This window comes from Bombina bombina, chromosome 5 (genome assembly GCF_027579735.1).
Source record: "Bombina bombina isolate aBomBom1 chromosome 5, aBomBom1.pri, whole genome shotgun sequence".
NCBI classification, from domain to species: Eukaryota; Metazoa; Chordata; class Amphibia; order Anura; family Bombinatoridae; genus Bombina; species Bombina bombina.
This window is the reverse complement of record NC_069503.1, coordinates 572,550,736-572,573,848: the sequence shown is the minus strand read 5'-3', so window position 1 is coordinate 572,573,848 and position 23,113 is coordinate 572,550,736. Positions and strand designations below refer to the sequence as shown.

Sequence of the window (23,113 nt, the reverse complement as noted above, 5' to 3'; positions counted from 1 at the left end):
CAATAAATCTCTTAAATGCTTAGGTATTCAATTTTCATCCACCAATTCACAACTCTTTGATGAGAATTATCTCACTCTCTCGTAAAATACATATAGACTTACGCACATGGGCGACGAAACCGATCACTTGGTGGGGACACACTCAATGTATTAAGATTACCACCTTGCCCACGATCTTGTATCTTTTCCAAACACTCCCCGTTCCACTTCATAAATGGTACATTTCGCAATTACAAAAACACATTAATTCATTTATATGGAGGAAGAGTAGACCTAGGATTTGCAGAGATAGTAGAGATAGTATGTATAGAGCGTATGGCATGGCGGGTTGGGCCTACCATGTTTAGCAGATTATCATGATGCATTGACATTACAACGTATTCTGTCTTGGTATAGATCCAGAGATACTAAAGCTTGGGTTGCGATAGATTCCTACATCTTCCAGGTCCCAGAGGTGGGCACACTGTGTTGGGTGACTAGAGACCTCAGATCTCCTCAATGTACAGAGATGGAGATACACAAATTTATTTTTGAGTCATGGGACTCAATAACACTGCGAAGGAAACCCATCTCTAGTACCCGTTCCCCACTCTTCCCAATCCCCATAAATGCAGAGCTGATAGGAGGATTAGATAAAGGCCACCAGAGTTTAACAGAATGGGGCTACACTACTCCTATTCAGGACTTTAATCAAAACTGTAAACTGATAGAGAAAAAATTACAGAGGTGGCAGAAGGTAGATACTCTAGCTGGTTAAAATATTCTCAACTAGTACATTTCATAAACACATCCCCCCATAAAAAAGACTTTCTTAGAGACCTAAAGCCCTTTGAAAGCTTATGCACTAAACAAGAGATCACAAAAAAATTCACTTTCATTGGCCATAAATCTCCTACAAACAGAACATTCACTATGCCTCCCCTTGTGGGCTCTTAAATGGCATGCCGACCTAGGGACTACCCTGACCAAAAACGAGTGGACAAAGATTTTTTCTTATGCTCCAAAAAGGCGTCGACATCCCCTCAATAATTAGAATTAAACTTCAAAGTCCTGATGCGTTGGTATCTTACCCCTTCTCGGCTACATTCTATATACCCAAATGCGAGTGATAAATGCTGGCGAGAATGTGATTAACGAGGCAATTACCTCCATTTGTGGTGGAATTGCGTTAAGATCAGACCCCTATGGCTCACAATAGAAAAGCACTTCAATCCTTATTAACAGAGGAATTTTCCCTAACGCCCAGAATTGCACTACTTAACGAGCTACCAAAGTTCCCATGCAAACTGAGGCTCACCATATTGTAAATAGGAATAACTGGTGCCAAGTCTCTAATTGCCTTGTATTGGAAAACACAATACTCCCCGACATTCACTAATTGGACAGATAAAGTATCAACCCTGCTTACGCTAGAATATGGCTACCTGAAAAGGAAAAAACGTAACTTCCTCGCAGACACCACATTCCTTTGGGTAGACTCTCTTGCATATACCAGCACAGTCCCCACACCATGAGACTTACACTATGGTGTGACATATTATCACAGACCAAAACATCTTCCTTTTACACCACACCCGCCACAGGGTACCCTATCCAACTTAACTCCAACGTATCCCTTTTTTGAACCCCCGCTACATGTAAAGATACTATCTATTCCTCTGTCCAAACCTTCCTTTTCAACCTCTCCAGTTTAGTTGAGACCTAATTTTACAAAGAATATATGGATGTAAGGATAATCTACCTCTCATGGAAAGTAGATCTATGTTAAGAAGGGAAACATGAGGATAGGAATTAAACTGAAAAAAAAATGGACACAAATTAAGAAACTTTTTTGGAGGCACAACGATGAACGAACTTTCTTCTACATTTCTAAATTTCTTATATGTATCTAATTTTTTATGCTTTTAAGTTTGTTTAAATGTTAAGTTTATGACAAAATCCAATTGTAAACACCAGCATGTAACTGTTATTGTCTGGCAATAAAAGATGATTTAAAAAAAAATGCTGACTCCATTGCGCTTAGTGGGGCTGGAAGAGGAGAAGGCAGTTGGGTAGTGAATACAATGCCAGTTGGGTTCTTTGTCCTGCTTAAAGTGGGTTTTCCTGGAGAAACGTTATGTCTCCCTTAAGTCTGGTAATGTCCTGTATTAGGTGGGATCTCTTTTCTGGAGTATTGAGACCCTTAGTATTCAGGGTTAGGAGGGAAAAGTTTCTGATGTTGGCCATACTCACGCCTAGATTACAAGTTTTTCGGTAAAGACCTGCGGTGCTAACGAGCCTTTTTTTCCAGCGCACCCTTAAGACAATGCTGGTATTACGAGTTGTCTGAATGGCTGCGTTAGCCTCAGAAATGGGAGTGTTGAGCCAAATTTAGTTTGACTTCAACCCTCAATACCAGCGTTGCCTACAGTAGCGGTAAGCTGGAAAAACGTGCTTGTGCACGATTTCCCCATAGGAAACAATGGGGCTGAGCTGGCTGAAAAAAAACTAACACCTGCAAAAAAGCAAGTAGCTATGAACCCCTAATCTGCTGCCCCCAACATCGCCGACACCTATATTATATTTATTAACCCCTAATCTGCCCCCCCCAACGTTGCTGCCACCTACCAACACTTATTAACCCCTAGTCTGCCGACCGGACATCGCCGCCACTATAATAAACGTATTAAACCCTAAACCGCCGCACTCCCACCTCGCAAACACTATAATAAATTGTATTAACCCCTAATCTGCCCTCCCTAACATCGCCGCCACCTACCTTCAATTATTAACCCCTTATCTGTCGCCCCCAATGTCGCCGATACTATAATAAAGTTATTAACCCCTAAACCTAACCCTAACCCTAACACCCCCCTAACTTAAATATAATTTAAATAAAAGAAACTAAAATTACTATCATTAAATAAATTTATCCTATTTAAAACTACATACCTATAAAATAAACCCTAATATAGCTACAATATAACTAATAATTACATTGTAGCTATTTTAGGATTTCTATTTATTTTACAGACAACTTTGTATTTATTTTAACTAGGTACAATAGCTATTAAATAGTAAATAACTATTTAATAGCTACCTAGTTAAAATAATTACAAATTACCTGTAAAATAAATCCTGTTAAGTTACAAATACACCTAACACTACACTATCAATAAATTAATTAAATACATTAACTACAATTAACTAAACTAAAATACAATTAAATAAATTAAACTATAGTACAAAAAAACAAACACTAAATTACAAGAATTTTAATCTAATTACAGCTAATCTAAACCCCCTAATAAAATAAAAAAGCCCCCCAAAATAATAAAATGCCCTGGCCTATACTAAATTACAAAAAGGGCTTTTTGCGGGGCATTGCCCCAAAGTAATTAGCTCTTTTACCTTTACCCACACACCCCTACTCTAAAACCATCATATCCCCCTTAAAAAAACCTAACACTACCCCCCTGAAGATCACCCTACCTTGAGCCGGCTTCAGCCAACCGGCCACCGATGCGCCAGAAGTGGACATCCGGAGCGGCAGAAATCTTCATCTGATTGGGGCAGAAGAGGTCCTCCAAGCGGCAGATGTCTTCATCCAAGCAGCATCTTCTATCTTCAATCAACCGGAGCGGAGCGGAGCCATCTTGAATCCAGCCGACGCAGAGCCATCCTCTTCTTCCGATGTCCTAATGCCGAATGAAGGTTCCTTTAAATGACGTCATCCAAGATGGCATCCCTCGAATTCCGATTGGCTGATAGTATTCTATCAGCCAATCGGAATTAAGGTAGGAAAAATCAGATTGGCTGATGTAATCAGCCAATCGTATTGAAGTTCAATTCGATTGGCTGATTGGATCAGCCAATAGAATTGACCTCACATTCTATTGGCTCATCCAATCAGCCAATCGGATTTAAATTCAATCCGATTGGCTGATTAAATCAGCCAATCGGATTTTCCCTACCTTAATTCCGAATGGCTGATAGAATCCTATCAGTCAATCGGAATTCGAGGGACGCCATCTTGGATGACGTCATTTAAAGGAACCTTCATTCAGACTTAGGACATCGGAAGAAGAGGATGGCTCCGCGTCGGCTGGATTCAAGATGGCTCCGCTCCGCTCCCTTTGATTGAAGATAGAAGATGCCGCTTGGATGAAGACATCTGCCTCTTGGAGGACCTCTTCTGCCCCGATCGAATGAAGACTTTTGCCGCTCCGGATGTCCACTTCTGGCCCATCGGTGGCTGGCTGGCTCAAGACGGCTCAAGGTAGGGTGATCTTCAGGGGGGTAGTGTTAGGTTTTTTTAAGGGGGGATAGGGTGGTTTTAGAGTAGGGGTGTGTGGGTGGTGGGTTGTAATGTTGGGGGGGGATTTTATTTTATTTTTTACAGGTAAAAGAGCTGATTACTTTGGGGCAATGCCCCGCAAAAAGCCCTTTTAAGGGCTGGTAAAAGAGCTGATTACTTTGTAATTTAGTATAGGGTAGGGCATTTTATTATTATTTTTTTATTTTTTTATTAGGGGGTTTAGATTAGGTGTAATTAGATTTAAATTCTTGTAATATTTTTTGTTTTTTGTAATTTAGTGGGGGGGGTTTTGTACTATAGTTTAGTTTATTTAATTGTATTTTAGTTTAGATAATTGTAGTTAATTTTTTAATTAATTTATTGATATTGTAGTGTTAGGTATATTTGTAACTTAGGTTAGGATTTATTTTACAGGTAATTTTGTAATTATTTTAACTAGGTAGCTATTAAATAGTTATTAACTATTTAATAGCTATTGTACCTAGTTAAAATAAATACAAAGTTGCCTGTAAAATAAATATAAACCCTAAAATAGCTACAATGTAACTATTAGTTATATTGTAGCTATATTAGGGTTTATTTTATAGGTAAGTATTTATTTTTAAATAGGATTCATTTATTTAATGGTAGTAATTTTAGTTCGTTTTATTTAAATTATATTTAAGTTAGGGGGGTGTTAGGGTTAGACTTAGGTTTAGGGGTTAATAACTTTATTATAGTAGCGGCGACATTGGGGGTGGCAGATTAGGGGTTGATAATTAAAGGTAGGTGGCGGTGATGTTAGGGAGGGCAGATTAGGGGTTAATACAATTTAGTATAGTGTTTGCGAGGCGGGAGTGCGGCGGTTTAGGGGTTAATACATTTATTATAGTTGCGGCGATATCCGGTCGGAAGATTGGGGGTTAATAAGTGTAGGTAGGTGGCGGCGATTAGGGGTTATTAAATATAATGTACGTGTCGGCGATGTTAGGGACAGCAGATAAGGGGTTCATAGGGATAATGTAGGTGGCGGCGATGTCCGGTCGGAAGATTAGGGGTTAAAAAAATGTATTATAGGGTTTGCGATGTGGGGGGCGTAGGTTTAGGGGTTCATAGATAGTTTATGGGTGTTAGTGTACTTTATAGCACTGTAGTTAAGAGCTTTATTTTCCGGCATTAGCCCATAAAACTCTTAACTACTGACTTTTTGTTTGCGATTGGAGTCTTGGCGGTAGAGGCTCTACTGCTCACTTCTTCCAAGACTCATAATACCAGCGTTAGGCAAATCCCATAGAAAAAATAGGATACAAAATTGACGTAAGGGGTTTGCGGTAGCCTCGAGTTGCGGAAAAAAAGTGAGCGGTAGACCCTTTCCTGCCTGACTCGTAATACCAGCGTTAGATAAAAAGCAGCGTTAGGACCCCTTAACGCTGCTTTCTAAGGCTAACGCAGAACTCGTAATCTAGGCGTTAGTGTTTATGAGGGGGTGGGTGAGGGAGAAAAAAAAGGGGGGTAGGGTTTAAGCAAAGAAGGGGAGGAGTATAAAAGTTTTAAAGCAATGAGGAGAGTTGGGAAGGTTGTGTTGTGGGGTGGTTTATTTAGGGTGAACAGGTGTATGAATGGGAATAGGTATGGAGAAGATTTAGAATGTGGTTGGGTATCTAGCGTTTGGGAAAAGGAAAGTTTTACAGTGAGGCAATCAACCTCGCCGCTGACTTGTCATAAGATAAATATGTGTGTTAACTAGGTCTTGGGTGTTAGTTGGGACAGGGTTTCCCCCAAGGCATAAGTTAGGGTGTGGAGAACTGGTACCTGCTATATATAGGGAGGGGCCATGGGCCAGCTGGCACAGCACAGATGAATTTTGTCATAAGAAGCCCTGAAAAGAAATACTAAAATAGGAACAAAACAAGTAATAACATCTGAGTATGCATGTAATACAAAACAATACTACAAAATGACAATAATAAACTAGGCTCATTAAGTTCTAGTGTAGAATGTTCTAGTCCCTTGGATGTAGGGGAAATATAAACTTATCCACAACATATGAAAGTTCAATTTAACAGGTTAAGTAAACAATTAAATATGAACTCAACAGTAAAAATTATAGTTAACATTCCCACTGAGGAAGGTGATAGAAAGTCCAGGAGGGTCAACTTTTAGATTCTTCAGCCTTGATCAGGGATGTCTGATTGTCCAATCTCTGGGTTTTTAGGTGTGCTTTGAGGTGGGTCTGAGTTGATCGAGATACCTAATTGCTTGCAGAATTCAGGTAATTCCGACTGGTTGCGAAATGTGGTCCGAGTTCCATTCTTGGTTGCTATATTACTAACCTGGAATCCCCATGTGTAAGGGATTTGATGCAACTGCAGCTCTGTTGTGAAGTACTTAAGGTCTCTTCTCTTTTGCAATGTTGCTGGGCTTAGATTAGAGAAGATTTGTAGAGGGACGCCAGTGTGCATTACCTTTTTGATGATTCTTGCCTTATTAGCAATCTCCTCTTTGTCCTTAAAGTTCAAAAATGTAATAATCACGTCCCTGGGGGGTACTTTAGGAGAGGATCTGGGACACAGAGCTCTGTGTGCTCTTTCTAAGGGGATAATTGTGGAGCTTGGGCTCCCCTTCAAGGTGCAGAACAAGTCTTGGGGTTATCCATCTAATACTGTAGGATAAATCGACTCGGGTATACCTCATATTCGTAAATTGTTCCTCCTGCCCCTGTTGTTTATCTTCTACTTTGTTGAGCAGGAATTGAATAGTCTCGTCATGGTTATTTAAAATTTGTGAATGTTCTTGCACATTATTTTGAAGGTGGTGGTGATGTTCTTCTAGTTTCTGGACTTTTTGGTTGAATTTGTGTAGGTCTTTTTTAAGGTCTCCGAATAAGGTTCTCATTTCAGATATTAATGAGTTAATATCTTCTTTTGTGGATATGATCCCAATGTCCTCCCTAGTGAGGAATTGTTGTGGGGATGTTCCTGGGTTGTGTGTTAATGTGGAGGAAGTAGTTTGCCGTTGTAAAGATGGGGGAGAATCCTGATTTCCCTCAGATAACATCGGGCCTTTTTAGGAAGCTGTTCATAGTGGAATTCCTGATTAGTCTAATTTTGTCTGCCTTTTGGCGGCCATGACTGCGTTATCCCCTAGTAGGCAAGAGAGCACATGCAGCGTGTCAAAGAGAGATATGTAGTGGTAGTTGTATAGTTAAATGTCCGTCCAGAGTATAGCCGTGAGGGTCGGCAAGGGGTGGGTCTTTCAAGCTGGACAGGCACTAATGGAGCTGGCTGCTACGTGAAAGTGCTTTCAATTTTTGTCAAAAATAGTGTTAAGGGTTTTTTGTGAGAGCGCACCAAAATTATACTGTGCAGGTATAATTTTGCTACTGCTACTGCTGAATACTGCTACTGCTGAATACTGCTACTGCTGAATACTGTTGAATACTGCTAATCTGTTAGCTGATAAGGCTTATGTATTTTCTAGCTTGTTCCTAGATATTGGAAGCACACTTTTTATGCAGTTTTTTTACAATCAGAGTCTCCTGTGCTTGCTTTATTTGTAGTTTTGTGGTAGTGGGTATGTTCGGATTGTTCAGGGCTGTTGTGCTGGTGTTAGAGAAGCTTTACCTTGTGCCCCGTTGTCTCACAAACCCCCTTCTTTTATAGATGTTTTTTACCCCTCCTCTAATTGCCTTTGGGGGACTGGTGTGTGGCTACTTGAGGCCTCTTACCCTGTCAACAATGCTGGTTATGGGGTCCTCTTTTGGAAGAGCTAATCACCGCCGAGTTTGCGCGATCATCGCAGGGCTCCGCAAATTTAGTCCCCGGCTTCTGCTCCGTGTATGCAGCGATGTTCCAGGGTGGATGCGTCCGTTCATTTAACACCCAGATTTTGGGGCACAGTATCCTCTGTATCTATGAGGTGTTTTTTGGAGGAAGGAGAGGTCCTTAGTGTTGCAAGGACCCAAGAGAGCTCAAAAGTCAGTGGCTAGGTCTGGGAGCCATAAATTATTTGGCCATTCTCAACACTGGCCAGGCTCAGCTGCTGAGGCTTATGTATTTTCTAGCTTGTTCCTAGGTATTGGATGTACACTTTTTATGCTGTTTTTTTACAATCAAATTCTCCTGTGCTTGCTTTATGAGTAGCTTTGTGGTAGTGGGTTTGTTCGGATTGTTCAGGGCTGTTGTGCTGGTGTTAGAGAAGTTTTACCCAGTGCCGTGTGGTCTCACAAACCCCCTTCTTTTATAGATTTTTTTTACCCCCTCCACTAATTGCCTTTGGGGGACTGGTGTGTGGCTGCTTGAGGCCTCTTACCCTGTCAACAATGCTGGTTATGGGGTTCTCTTTTGGAAGAGATAATCGCCGCCGAGTTTGCGCGATCATCGGGGGGCTCTGCAAATTTAGTCCTCGGCTTCTGCTCCGTGTAGACTGCGATGTTCCAGGGTGGATGCGTCCATTCATTTAACACCCATATTTTGGGGCACAGTATCCTCTGTATCTATGAGGTGACTGATGGAGGATGGAGAAGTCCCTAAGTGTTGCAAGGACCCAAGAGAGCTCAAAAGTCCGTGGCTAGGTCTGGGAGCTATAAATTATTCGGCAATTCTCAACGCTGACCAGGCTCCACGCCCCCTCCATAAAAAAACTATTTAAGGCAATGATAACCATAATATAGAAAGAAAACTGAAAATATAAGTAATGCCACTTTGGGCATAGGATGTATCAATATTATTCAATGTGATAAATATACCAAGACACTGATTAGATATAAAGAAAGGGGTATATAAAATTAAATATTATTTTTGTGTAAGGTTAAGCTAATTTACTAAACATTTTCTTTTTATTTCTTTTTAATTAGTTAAACAGACATATGTTTCCCAATTTCATTTATTCTCATAATAGAGTTTAACTTTAATTTTTATGGGCCTTATGCTAACAAACTCATCAGCAGGGAGAGCAATCCCACAAAATCTTTGGGGTCTTTTTTTTTAGTGTTATATTGAAATGTAGGTGTCTCTCCTTCACATACATAACTCTATATAGCCAGACAAATATCTCCAAGGCTTAAATTCACCTCTTAAAAATTATTTAGGGGACCTCGCCGTACTGATGAGATGTCTTAGATCTTCTCACCAGAATGGAGATTATTGGTATATATAAAACAGTACCTTCCACAAATTTATCAGCTATCAACAGCTCATCTTCTTTTTCTTCAGGCTTTGTAACAACCATTGATGTCAACGGAGTCACAAATTTATATTTCAGCGATAGTTCAAGGGCTTTTTCTGTTAAATTTTGCTTCTCTGATGGATCAGCATAAATTCTAGGGATAAATCAATAATTAAATAAATAGATAAATAAAAATATAAAACACCTTAATTTTTTTTTATCATTAATAACACTAATCCTCCTGGTTTGCAAAATTTGTTGCTATCTGAGTATTATAATATATAAAATTTGCTAAAAATAATTATTGGTTATTAGTTGTATCAAATTCCTAAATATTACATGCATTTATGTAGAAAATATATTTCAACAATAGCTATAGATCTCTCTTATGATTGTAATATTCATAATTATCTAATATTCTTATTCATATTAAAAGGATGGTTGAAGATAGTCATTGGAACTGAGAATTAATTGGTGAAATTGTGGTTTCTGAGAACAACATTTATTTGTCTTGCTATATCAGTAATATAGTTGACATCAAATTATTACACTGAGGGGTGGATCACAAACTGTGCCATATTACAAGTGGCACCCAATTTAGCACTTTCGCTCAAGCGTTAAGTTTGCTAGAACTAATCATTTTGCATGCATAAATCAATAATTAAATAAAGAAATAGATGAATACAAATATAAATAATTAAATAATTAAATACTTGCAAAATGTGTTGCTATCTAGGTATAATAATATTTTAAATTTGATAAAAACAATTATTTGTTATGATTTTTATAGAATTCCCAAATATTACATGCATTTATGTGGAAAATATACAGCACCAATAGTTATAATTCTGTCTCATGATGAATAATTGTAATATTTATAATTATCTAATATTATTATTCTTATTATAAGGATAGTTGAAGATAGTCATGGGAACTGAGAATTTATTTGGAATGTATGGTTTCTGAGAACAAAATGTATTTGTCTTGCTATATCAGTAATATAGTTGACATCAAATTATTAAACAGAGGGGTAGATCACAATCTGGGCCATATTACAAGTTGGGCACTATTTAGCACTTTACAAAATTGCTAGAACTAATCTTTTTATGTACATTGGGTAGAGCGTATTACAAGTTGAAACTAAAAAGTTTGTCTACAACCAAAAAGCCAATGTGTGCTAACCAAAGGACTTTGCGATATTGTGACCGCCCTAACGTAGTCTCCCCATAGAAGTCAATGAAGGATACAGAAGAACAACTACTGCTCATGCGCTAACCTGACAGGAGCTATTCATATTTCACATTCCAAAGTTCTTCACATACAGAACAATGTATTTTTTTTATCTCCATATATAACTAACTATATCAGTATATATATTCCTATAGATATGTAGGTATAGATATCTATTTTCCATTAACATTATCAGATAGAAATATAAATATATATTTAATAATAAAAATTTCATTTTTTATATGTGAAGAACATTGGAATGTAAAATATGCGTATCGTGACTGGTGTTTTGCCCTTTAGTTCTAAAGTGGTGTAGGGTTAGCGCACATGAAGAATTGCTAGTCTCAATGCTTGTTATTGAAATATTAAATATAAAATCTAAAAAATGATTAATAATAATAATAATTAAACACTATTAAGCATAATGTAAAAAATGCTAAATAATCCATACAATATATATATATATATATATATATATATATATATATATATATATATATAATAATTTTTTTATTTTTTATTTTTGAAACAAGCTTTATTGAAGAGAAATTAGGAACAACTTAATTGGTACATACATTTCTTTTTTTACATATATATGGCGTTGGAGACATTAAAGAGGAAATGTCTAATACAGAGTGTGTATATCCTGTGAGGTTGTTCATAGTTTAATTTACTTTGCTATACAGTCTGTTTCTCTTTTCTGTTTATTTTGGATGAACATGAGTCCTTATTCCGGAGCTTGCTTCAGCCAGCCAATTTGCTCGCTGTGTATTTACAATCTTATTAACAGTTAAACATAAGCTTTGGGACTGAACCCAGGGTTTATACCATTGTTTATACAGTTAAGTCTCAGCTTTTCAAAGCACATTGCCGAGTCTATAATAGGTCCCTAGGTTAGGTGTAAGTAAGGTTAGTGTAGAGAAAGTTCATGAGATTAGAGGGAGGGTGAGGAAAGAGAGAGGAAGAAAAAAAAAAAAAAGGAGAGGGGGAGGAGGGAGCGGGGAGGCAAGGGGAGGGGCAAGAAGGGCGCAGTGTGAGAGGAGGGGGGAGGGGACAACAACCATCCCTCCCTGAGCAGTGGGGTTTAGTTTCAAGAGGTGCGGCCTATAGTCGCTTCGTATCATAGTCCTCTACCCTCCCAGGTTAGTGTCATCATTTCGTGTGTGCCTATTTTGCCTGCTTTAAAGTAGTGATACCGTTCTAGTCTGAGAAGTTCTCCCACTCTGTTTCTCCATTCCTGCACGGTTGGGACTTGTGTTTTCTTCCAATGGTTAGGTATTAGACCCTTTGCTCCGTTTAGCATCAACAAGAGGAGCAAATACTTGCCCTCCCCTACCAGTTTGGGCAACCCGTGATATATCAGGTATGATATATGGTGGTATTATGACTCCTAGTTTTTTACTCATTTCTCCCAGTACCTCCTCCCAGAAAGGTTGTATATGTGGGCATTCCCACCAGATATGTAAGAGTGAACCCCCCTCCCCACATCCCCTCCAGCACCCCCCCTCCATGTGCGGGTATATTTTATGAAGTCTTTGAGGTGTCATGTACCATCTGCTTAGTAGCTTGTAATGTGCTTCTTGTATTTTCATGGAGACTGATGCCTTTTTTGCTTTCTCAAAGATTTTAAACCAGTCCTTCGCTTCTATTTCCTGACCCAGGTCATTCTGCCATGCTATAGTGTAGGATGGTAGAGTAGTTCCCCCATTTGTCAATAAGGCTTTGTAGATTTGTGAGATTAGATGTGTCGGGCTTGTGTCGTAGTGCATAGCGTCTCGTAAAATGTTCTTTGTCTGGACAGGGCTGTTTTGTCTTTGTGCGTTTCTATGTAAGTGTTGTATTTGTGCTTCTCTGAGCCACGACTCAAAGATCTCGGGTGCCCATTCTGATAATTCTGCCTGTGTTATAAGCTTTCCCTGCTGCAAGATGTTGGTTATAGAGGTGTCTGCTAGTGTGTGAAATTCGCCCGGTGCATGCGGCCTATATTCCATTCCCAGGTCTGGGTTTTCTCTGATTGGGGTATTCGGTGAGTGAAATGTGGATATGTGTGGTTCTTTAGAGATTATCTTGTCCCACTCCTCAAACACCTCCTGTATCAGAGGGTATTGTGCTATGTTAGGCGGCCTATTCCTGGCTGAAATCCATGCCAGCGCCCCCACATTGCCACGTCGCAAAATGTCATTATCAATTTGAACCCATGCTTTGTTACGCATGTTTTGACCCCATTCTATCAGCCTCTGCAAAGAGACCACTCTCTGATATTCTTTCAGTAAAGGCACACCGAGGCCACCATCTTTTCTGGGTAGATAAGTGGTGTGTTTTCTAATTCTCGGTTTAATGCCATTCCATATGTAAGTTTCAATAGCTTTTTGGATCTGTTGGAATATGGTGTCGCTGGTGAGATTGGTATGGTCTGCATTACATACAACACCCTTGGCAAGATATTTATCTTAACCACCCCAATTTGTCCCATCCATGAGATGGTCTTATTTTTCCAGTTAGTTAGGTCTTTTATGATCTCGTCCCTAATGTTTTTGTAGTTGATTTCTATTGTTTCCCTTATATCCGCCGTGATTTGGATCCCTAGGTATTTTATGGAGTGTTGTGCGAGCTTGATCGGGCAGTTACCATGAAGTACATGGATGAGCTCAGGTCGCTCATTGACTACCAAGATTTCAGATTTTTGCGGGTTTAGTAAGAAATTTGACATTTTTCCGAATGTCGAGAATTCCTTCATGGCCTCATTCAGAGAGTCTGGTGAATCTGAGATAGATAATAGCACATCGTCGGCATACATTGAGAGTTTTTGTTCTTTGCCTCCTATTGAGAACCCCATGATTGAGGGGTTATTCCTGATTCTACTCGCCAGCACCTCTATTGTAAGTGCAAACAGGATCGGCGACAGAGGACAGCCCTGTCTGGTGCTGTTGTTGATTTTGAATGGGTTAGATAGTGTACCATTTACTCTGACTCTCGCGTTTGGGGAAGAGTAGAGGGACATGATCATGTCTATGATGTTGGTTCCAAAGCCAAACCTCAGTAGCACACGTTTCATGAACGACCATCTCACCCGGTCAAATGCTTTCTCAGCATCTGTAGTGACCAGGGAGAGTGGTGTCCCGTGTACCTGAGCATGCGTGATCATCTGCAGTACTTTTAGGGTGTTATCCCTGGCCTCGCGAGCAGGGATAAATCCCACTTGATCGGTAGAAACCAATCCCGGCAACAGCCTATTAATTCTGCTGGCCAGAACCCTCGCCAGGATCTTAACATCAGAATTTAAGAGGGATATTGGTCTGAAGTTTCCCGATGTATCATGCTGTTTCCCAGGCTTGGGGATCACAGTGATGTAAGCCTCCAACATGGAGCTTGGGAGTTCAGGGGCTTGGGGCAAGGCATTAAACAGATTCACCAGCGTTGGTGCCAGCGAGTCAGCGTAAGTTTTATAATATTTAAGTCCAAAGCCATCAGGCCCGGGACTTTTCCCTGAGGGGAGGTCTTTTATTGCCTTTTTTATTGCCTTTTTTATTTCCGTGACCGAAATTGGGGCATCTAATGCTTCCCTATCTTCGTCCGCCAGCCTGGGAAGGTCAGTTCCCTCTAGGTAGTCACGCACATCTTCCTCTACTTGCAAAGGGGAAACATGTCCCCCTGCGCCTTGATCTGTGCCTGCAATGTTGTATAATGTTTCGTAGTATGTTCTAAAAGTGTCTGCGATAGAATCCGCATCTAGTCTTGCCTCCCCCTCAATATTTACTATGTGATGTACATATGCCTTAAGTTTCTACCTCGCCACTGCCCTGGCCAGCAGTTTCCCCACTTTGTCACCATGTTCAAAGTATATTTGTTTCATCATCAGCGCCTTTTTTTGGTAGTCTTCCTGAAAGTACTGCAAGAGGCTTCCCCTGGCTGCTACCAAGATCTCCGTTTTGGCTGCATTGTTGGGTTGTAGCTTGTGATGTCGCTCAGCCTGCGCCACTTGAGATAATAATGTCTGGTAGCGCTCTCTTTTAATTTTATTTAGAGCAGATCTCCTTTTGATTAGAAGACCTTCTATAGTGCATTCGTGCGCCTCCCAAACTATGGTGTTCCCTGTATGTCCGTCTTCATTTAATTGGAAGAAAGTTGTTATTTATTTATGGATTATCCAGTAGGGTGTCGTCCAGTCGCCACATGTACGGCGTGACTGGGACATTGGGCCAGAGTATTGAGCAACTGACCGGGGCATGGTCTGACCATGTGATCGTGTTAATATTACTGCTTTGAGCTATTGTGAGTCCAATTGTGTCTGTGTATAGATAGTCTATCCTGGAGTATTTCCTATGTGGGTGTGAATAAAATGTATAGTTTTTCCCCCTCGGGTGGTGCACTCGCCATATATCGTGTACCTTCATTTCTGTCAACATTGTCACCATACATTTGAGAGTCTTACTGGGGACGCTGGAGATACCGTTCGAGGTATCGAGGGCGGGGTCAGCTCGTGCATTGAAGTCCCCTCCTAAGTATAGCATTCCTATTCTTATTTCTAGTATTTTTCGGATGACTTTTGTGAGAAAAATGTGTTGTGAGTGGTTTGGGCAGTAAACATTGGCAAGTGTAATGGGCCTACCGTAGAGAGATCCAGTCACAATTATGTATCTGCCCTCAGGGTCTTTGTGGGTTTGTGTTAGTTGGAAAGGTAGTTTGTCGTGTAGAATTATTCCAACCCCATTTTTCTTTTTTGGGCCTGACGCAAAGAATGCAGTTGGGTAGCGGCGGCTATTCCACCTAGGCTCGTGTGCTGCTGCGAAATGTGTTTCTTGTAGATATACAATGTCCCCACCCATCCTTTGCAGATCTCTTTGTGCTATAGACCTTTTATTGGGGCTATTTAGGCCTTTAACATTTATGGAGATCAGTTCTATAGGGTGAGTTCGGGGGTGCCTTTGGTCCCTTGCCATGTTTGGATTGTGTCTGGGTAAATTGTAGATGCCTGTGTAGGGAAGGAGAAGGGGAGAGTGGGGAGAAAAAACAAAAAAAACAAAAAAAAAAAAAGGGGGTGGGAAAGGTGGGTAGAAGTTAAAGTAAGTAAGCGGGTGCTAGAAAGTAGTGGCGGTACGGAGAAGAGGGAGAGAGTTAACAGATGAGGGTGAGGGCAGATGCCCGAAGAGAGGTGTGAAAAGAGTTGAAATAGAAGAGGAGTATTATTCAGATAAGCAGTGAAACAGAGATACAAAATCAATACTATATTCTCTACTTAACTGCTATGCAAATACAAACTTAAAAATGTGCTACTAATTGGGGGTAGTTGTCCCCTTGATCTCATTTAGAGTATAAACTTATAACTTATTTTTGTAAAACAACGTTTCTAAGTAAAACATTATAAACATAACTTTGTATTCTATATGATGTGCAGAGGGTGTCTGTTGTCTCTGTCTCAAAGGGCTGAGTGTTGAAATGTCTATATCCGTTTGATGTTTGTCCGTGTGTGACAGTGCGGGGGGAGTCTTCTCTTATATTAATAGCGTCCCTTGCAGTTTTAGCCGGGTGTCGCGTCTTTTCAGCACGTGGGCTGATGTCGTGTTTCACTATTCTATGTATGGGGTCAAGGGTGTGGATTTTTATGTCCCCACTCTGCCTTGTCTTGTGATGCGCTGGCCATTCGTAAATTCCCTGGTGAGCGATGATTAATGTGAGTATGGAGTTGGGTTGTGAATACACGTTAGTCTAGGCTACTGTTTAGTGGGCTTAAGTGTGTACTGCTTAAGAGTTATGGTACCAAGTTCCACATAAGGTGTCAGTCAGAATGCATAAGGTTATTACATAGTTGCAAGTGTGGAACTTTAGTAAGTAAGTTAGAAGTCAACAATAATAAACATACCCAGCATAGTCATAACTTATATTAAATGTTCAGTTTACAACATCATTCATTCTAGGCATAAGCTTAGGAATCTTTGAAGGCATACGACCTGTATAAGTATCTAGGATCTCCACTCAGGTTTCCCCAAGGAGTGCCCAGATTGTCCTACTGCACAGTGATCGATGTAACTGTATAGTCCAGACTTGTTGTTGTCCCATCAGGCTAGTAGCTGCTGGTTCATTCTTTGGTTCTGTCCGGGAGGGCCCCGTGGGGCCTCTTCTGCATCCTGTGGTGGGCGTATGTTGATACCCAGAGCTTGGTTGAAGTTTGGCAGATCTTCAAGTGACTTCAGGACATGAGTGGTGTTGTTTTTCATGATGATCAAACATGTGGGGAAACCCCATCTGTATTGCAGTCTTTTTTCTTTGAGGACTGCCGTGACATACCTTAGGTCTCTTCTTTTCTGCAGTGTCACAGGGCATAGATCAGAATATACTTGAATCTCTGCTCCTCTGAATTCTAGCGGGTGCTGTGTTCTAGCTAGTCGCAGGATTTCTTCTTTGTCTTTGAAGGACAGGAGTTTCATAATGACATCTCTGGGTGGTGCCCTGTGTGGTGGCTTAGGGAGTAGAGCTCTATGAGCTCTTTCTATCTGTGTTTCTGGTGCAGCGTCATTATGTTTGAGATGTTTGATGAAATCTTGTATATACGATTGTAGTGCAGGAGGGTCGACTGCTTCTGGTATTCCTCGGAGTCTGAGATTGTTCCTCCTACTCCTGTTCTCTAAATCTTCTATGCGGTCCATGAGTGCTTGCACTGTGCCCTCTTGTGCTTGCATTTGACTGGTCTGGTGTTGTAAGTCAGAGCTTAGGGATTCTTGCCTTTCCTCTATCTGTGTGACACGGCGGTCTACCACCATGATGTCCCTTTTCAGCTCCCCAAACATAGTCTTGAAGTCTTGCATCGCCTCCCTAATGTATTCTTTTGAGGATAAATGCTTTATGTCTTCTCTTGTTAGGTAATCTTGTGTCCTGTTGTGTGGGCCAGGATCGTGTATTTGCGCTGACGTTGTTTGTGTGGGGGCGCTACGTTCTGTTTCTGTGGTGGGCATAGTTACTTCGGCTGGTATTAGATAGTTATCTAGCGCTGTGGATTGTGTGGCCCTGAGTGGCTTATTATTTCTCTTGGTGGCCATGACTGACAATGGTTAGTTGCGCGATGTGCCTTTAATTCGCCCTCTAATAGTTGCAGTGTTGCCCCTAGGTCTGTCAGGGAGCGCGGGATTCTCAGATGATTGGACTTTATTGATGTTAAATTTTTCTCTTGCCCCTTATAGGTAGGCCTTGCTTGCAGCAGATGTCCCCCTTTTAACAAGTTCCTGATTCAGCAATAAACTTTTCTGGGATGATATTCAGGCCGTTATAAAAAGTATGCTTTTATAGGGCTAGTGCATGTATGTTGCAATTCGTATGTCTTTTACAGTATCCTGACACCTTTGCTCAGAATATTAACTTGAGGTTTTTGATTGTGTGACACTCAGGCCCATGCACTGGGTTGTTAGCCCTTTTCCTGATCTTTCACCTGTTATGCTCTGTGTGCTGCCTGTGTCAGTGTGAGATGGGTCCCAGCACCCTGTGTTTACCCGGTCTGTTTATAGGGCTTTTTTTTAATGTGTGCTGTGTTCTAGCCCTCTGTCTCAACCGTTTGTGGGCCGTTCTTTGATTAGTGAGTCACAGTCTTTTGAGATTTAAGCTCCCTGTTCACGGAGCTGTTTGGGGAGGAGGTCTTATATAAATATTTAAAGTCCTTCTTACCGGCAATCTGGGCAGTGGTCTACTTAGCTTTGCTGCGAGCATGTGCTTTCACTGTCTGCTCCGGTCCTACAGGCCTCCGTCCCACCGCGTGGCTCAGATTCCTGCGCAGCCTAATAAGCCCGCATCGGTGCTCCGGGTCTTAGTGTCCCCTGTGTTGCACGCCACTGCTAGTTGAAAGTCCGGTCGTGACCGGGTGTGAGGTATGTTCTCTTTTCTGCTCAGTCTCGTAACTGTGTTGGGCTGCTTAGTCTCCGGCCCGTTTTTCCCGCCCGCGGCTCTCTTGCAATGGTTACTGCCTTCAGTGCAACGTTGCACACCTATGATGTGCTCGCCCGGGTCTTTAATTTTGACTCAGCCGGTCCTTGACAGCTCCTGCCTTAATATCAGATGTCTGGTGGGTTATTAATAATTAGGGGAATACAATGATTTCCATTGAGATCTAAGGGGACCACAGAGCTCTGGGATTAAGCAGCCATTCTGGTCCGTGGCTAGACTCCGCCCCCATATACAATAATTTTTAATTATTATTATTAATATTTTTTAAATATTTTATACATCAATAACGCGCATTGAGGTTAGCAATTTTTCATGTGCGCTAGCCCGGCACAATCTCATTTGTACATTATTTTTGTTGCTACAATATTGCAACTTTTAAAATCCATTTTTAAAAGATGACATAAGTCCTAAAGATAGAAACAAAAAGTATTTTTTTCAGATTACATAACATCAAATAGGAAAATGCTTTGTTGAAAATCAATAACTGTAAATATTAAAAAACCCTAATAGAATTATTGCAAATTGTCTTGTAACACTTGCAAAGATGGCAAAAAGGCCATTTTGGGGCTTTATCAAGGGCCTTTAGGTGTTGAATTAGTCAAAAACTTTCCAAACACCTGTTGAAAAGTATAGCGTACCAAAAACATTTCAGCTCCATCTTACAAATAGGCTTTTATCAGGGAGCAAAAAACACGATCTCGACTCCAGGAAATAGCTGAAAATCCATTATTGTGATGCCATTTTTGGCCTGAAAACCTGTCAAAAAACAAATTGGCCAATAGATTGTGATTGACGCCTGAGTTTGTGGCAAACTTGTGCGAACTGTGGCACTGTATTTTACAATCTGAAAATTGCTTTGCATCGCCCAATACATATTATTATTATTATCAGGTATTTGTAGGGTGCAACAGATTCTGCAGCGCTATATGTTATTGAGCAAAAAAGAAAAGTATCTTTTACATTTGTTTATATCCATTAAGTGCAGATTTAGATTAACTTACCGTTTTTCTAGCAACTGTTGGATAGTAAGATATGCCCAAAGTCTCTCTATGTAGTCACCAAATATATATTCCTGTTGTTTCAGAGCATCATCCTTATTCTGGAGGTCTATATTTTCTGTATATTTTATTAAATCATTTGCCTATATCAGAAATATAAAAAATAAATAATATGCTTTAGTTTAAGTTCAAATGAAGATTAAATTAACAGCCCTATTTTCCAGATATTTAAAACTAATGACTGTAGAGACAGATTAGCAGTCATTTACAATCCTTTACAATTTGAAGTAAATACATGCAATATTTCCTAATTTTCCTAGTTCATTAAAAGTTAAAGAGATGGTAAAATCAAAATTAAACTTTCATGATTCAGCTAGAGAATGCAATTTTAAACAACTTTTCAATGTACTTCTATAATCTAATTTGCTGCGTTCATTATTCTAATTTGCTGCTTCTTTATTGTAAATAAAGTAGAATACAGTGGGGCAAAAAAGTATTTAGTCAGCCACCAATTGTGCAAGTTCTCCCACTTAAGAAGATGAGAGAGGCCTGTACTTTTCATTATAGGTATACCTCAAATATAAGAGACAAAATGTGGAAACAAATCCAGACAATCACATTGTCTGATTTCGAAAGAATTTATTTGCATATTATGGTGGAAAATAAGTATTTTGTCACCTACAAACAAGCAGGATTTCTGGCTCTCACAGATCTGTATCTTCTTCTTTAAGAGGCTCCTCTGTCCTCCACTCATTACCTGTATTAATGGAACCTGTTTGAACTTGTTATCAGTATAAAAGACACCTGTCCACAACCTCAAACAGTCACACTCCAAACTCCACTATGGTGAAGACCAAAGAGCTGTCGAAGGATACCAGAAACAAAACTGTAGACCTGCTCCAGGCTGGGAAGACTGAAGCTGCAAAAGGCAAGCAGCTTGGTGTGAAGAAATCAACTGTGGGAGCAATAATTAGAAAATGGAAGACATACAAGACCACTGATAATCTCCCTCGATCTGGGGCTCCACGCAAGATCTCACCCCGTGGGGTCAAAATGATCACAAGAATGGTGAGCAAACATCCCAGAACTACACAGGGGGACCTAGTGAATGACCTGCATAGAGTTGGGACCAACGTAACAAAGGCTACCATCAGTAACACACTACGCCGCCAGGGACTCAGATCCTGCAGTGCCAGACGTGTCCCCCTGCTTAAGACAGTACATGCCCGGGCCCATCTGAAGTATGCTAGAGAGTATTTGGATGATCCAGAAGCGGATTGGGAGAATGTCATATGGTCAGATGAAACCAAAGTAGAACTGTTTGGTAGAAACACAACTTGTCGTGTTTGGAGGAGAGAGAACACCATACATACTGTGAAGAATTGGGGTGGCAACATCATGCTTTGGGGCTGTTTCTCTGCAAAGGGAACAGGACGACTGATCAATGTACATGAAAGAATGAATGGGGCCATGTATCATGAGATTTGAGTGCAAACCTCCTTCCACCAGCAAGGGCATTGAAGATGAAACATGGCTGGGTCTTTCAGCATGACAATGATCCCAAACACACCACCGGGGCAACGAAGGAGTGACTTCGTAAGAAGCATTTCAAGGTCCTGGAGTGGCCTAGCCAGTCTCCAGATCTCAACCCCATAGAAAACCTTTGGAGGGGTTGAAAGTCCGTGTTGCCCAGCGATAGCCCAAAAACATCACTGCTCTAGAGCAGATCTGCATGCAGGAATGGGCCAACATACCAGCAACAGTGTGTGACAACCTTGTGAAGACTTACAGAAAATGTTTGACCTCTGTCATTGCCAACAAAGGATATATAACAAAGTATTGAGATGAACTTTTGATATTGACCAAATACTTATTTTCCACCATTATTTGCAAATAAATTCTATACAAATCAGACAATGTGATTGTCTGGATTTGTTTCCACATTTTGTCTCTCATAGTTGAGGTATACCTATGATGAAAATTACAGGCCTCTCTCATCTTCTTAAGTGGGAGAACTTGCACAATTGGTGGCTGACTAAATACTTTTTTGCCCCACTGTATGTATAGGTTAAACTCGATGGACTTCTGTCTTTTTTTAACCTCATCTACTATGTACTATATAAACATTATCATATAGGTAAATTGGAAAGTTGTTTAAAATTATATGCTCTGATATTAATCATGAAAAAATGTGGGTTTCTTATACGTTTGTCATTCTGCTGTGTTTAAAATAGTGGAGCACGGAGCCTACTTAAATACAAATTTTAAACAGCTATAGCTTTTACAGGCATATTAAAAAAAAATGCTTCTATTCAAAACTGAAATGCATTCATGTAGATTCCAATTTTGGCTGGGATGTCCCTTTATGGTCTGTGTTCCAAAACGTTACCCTTTCCCTAGTAGTACAGGGAATCACTATTATAACAGTGATTTCTTATATTCAAGAGTGATCTTCAGAATTTTATGTCATTAAAATGAAACTATTCATCTTCTCAAACACGGGTTCTATGTATGGTGAACATATTGCTGCTTTAAAAAGGGACACATATGAAAAAAAACATATGTCAGGGCTGTTTAAAGAAATATTTTGGTCACCCTAGTTATATGCTGATTGGCAATATGCTTGGCCTTCTCCTGATTCAGACTTACTTATGTGTCCTGGTTGTTTGAGTTAGTAAACAATCCTGAATGAGGTAGAATGCGCCAGTGTAACAGGTTAGTTCTCTTAGGATACCTTTGAAACTTCTTACAATACATTTGAAAAAAGAAGTTAATTGAAAAAAATATATTGTATGTTCTATCTGAATCATGTTAGACAATTATTGTGTATTCATGTCCCTTAAGTTACTAACTCTTTGGAAAACCTTGTTAAAGAATCCACAAAGAGGTAGTTTTGTAGGAAGGTGAATTGGTGTTAAATGTGGAATCACAAAGAGTTCGAAAATAAATAAACCAATGATCAAAACACTTATTTATTATGAGCGATATAAAAATTACATACACTACTCAGTGCACCACTCCAAGTGCCATTAAAAATTACTTAGAAAGCCATTCTCATTACAATTGCCATAGGCTGCTGACCCCTGTCCTACACCATGATAGAGGCAGCTTGGTTATTGACAATTGTATTTAAAGGCCCAGTTTACATTGTTGCTGATAATTATTTTCATTGGCTATAAACATATATGTACAGCACCAAAAGATAACAGTACAACACAAGCTCTACCAAGGTCTCCTAATCAAATCCAACATACATGGAGAGCACCTAAACAGGCTAAAGTGTAAACAGTAAATGCAATATAAACAAATCCTGAAATGAGATAACAATGTGCAGTTATTAATATGTGGTCAACATAAATAGCAGATATAAAAGTGTATATGTGTATATAACTAAAAATTGATAAATAATAACAATAATAAAATGGGAAACGATTATATAGTCCATGGAAACGTGTGTTCTGTGATCAAAAAGAAAAAGTCACTCCATAACTAGTTTGGTGTATGTCTTCAAAAA

At 39.9% G+C, this 23,113-nt stretch overlaps 1 pseudogene; it reads right to left on the bottom strand.

The window, feature by feature from the left end:
- The window catches only part of LOC128660590 (inter-alpha-trypsin inhibitor heavy chain H3-like), a 404,005-nt pseudogene that overhangs the window by 117,984 nt on the left and 262,908 nt on the right, over positions 1 to 23,113 (bottom strand).